The sequence below is a fragment of the Chaetura pelagica genome, unplaced genomic scaffold (genome assembly GCF_000747805.2).
Source record: "Chaetura pelagica isolate M959 unplaced genomic scaffold, ChaPel_1.0 scaffold1407, whole genome shotgun sequence".
Lineage (NCBI taxonomy): Eukaryota > Metazoa > Chordata > Aves > Apodiformes > Apodidae > Chaetura > Chaetura pelagica.
This window is the reverse complement of record NW_009953954.1, coordinates 413,581-414,064: the sequence shown is the minus strand read 5'-3', so window position 1 is coordinate 414,064 and position 484 is coordinate 413,581.

Here is a 484-nt window from a genome sequence, read left to right as displayed (position 1 = left end):
TCCCCCAGGCCGGAGCCGGGCGCCTCTAGGCAATCCTTGCGGGACAGATCCTGGGGGAGAGGGACCAGCGTGAGGCACGGGATACAGTGGGACATCCCGCTCGGGTAGGGAGGGGGCAGCACCCGGGACCCTCTGTGCCACCAGTCTGGAGGGACCCGCTGTGATCTGGGGGTCACCCACGTGCTGAAGCTCCTTGTCCCCCGAGGGGGGGCAGGGGGGGTGCCTGTGGACCCTGCACAGCCAGGCGACAGCAGGATCTGACTCCATGTCCCTTCCTCTTTTTCAGTGTGTCCCTGGCACAGCCCCCACCCTGCCAGGGATGGCGCAGGGATGGGGACACCTCTCAGTGCACCGCAAAGTGCAGGGACCACCAGCCCAGTGAGGGTCCTCACTGCATGGGGAGTAGGTCCCACCCTTGCCTGTGCAGCAGCTCCTGTCAGTGACCACCCAGGTGTGAGACAAGTGCGCTGGGTCTCAGCAACCC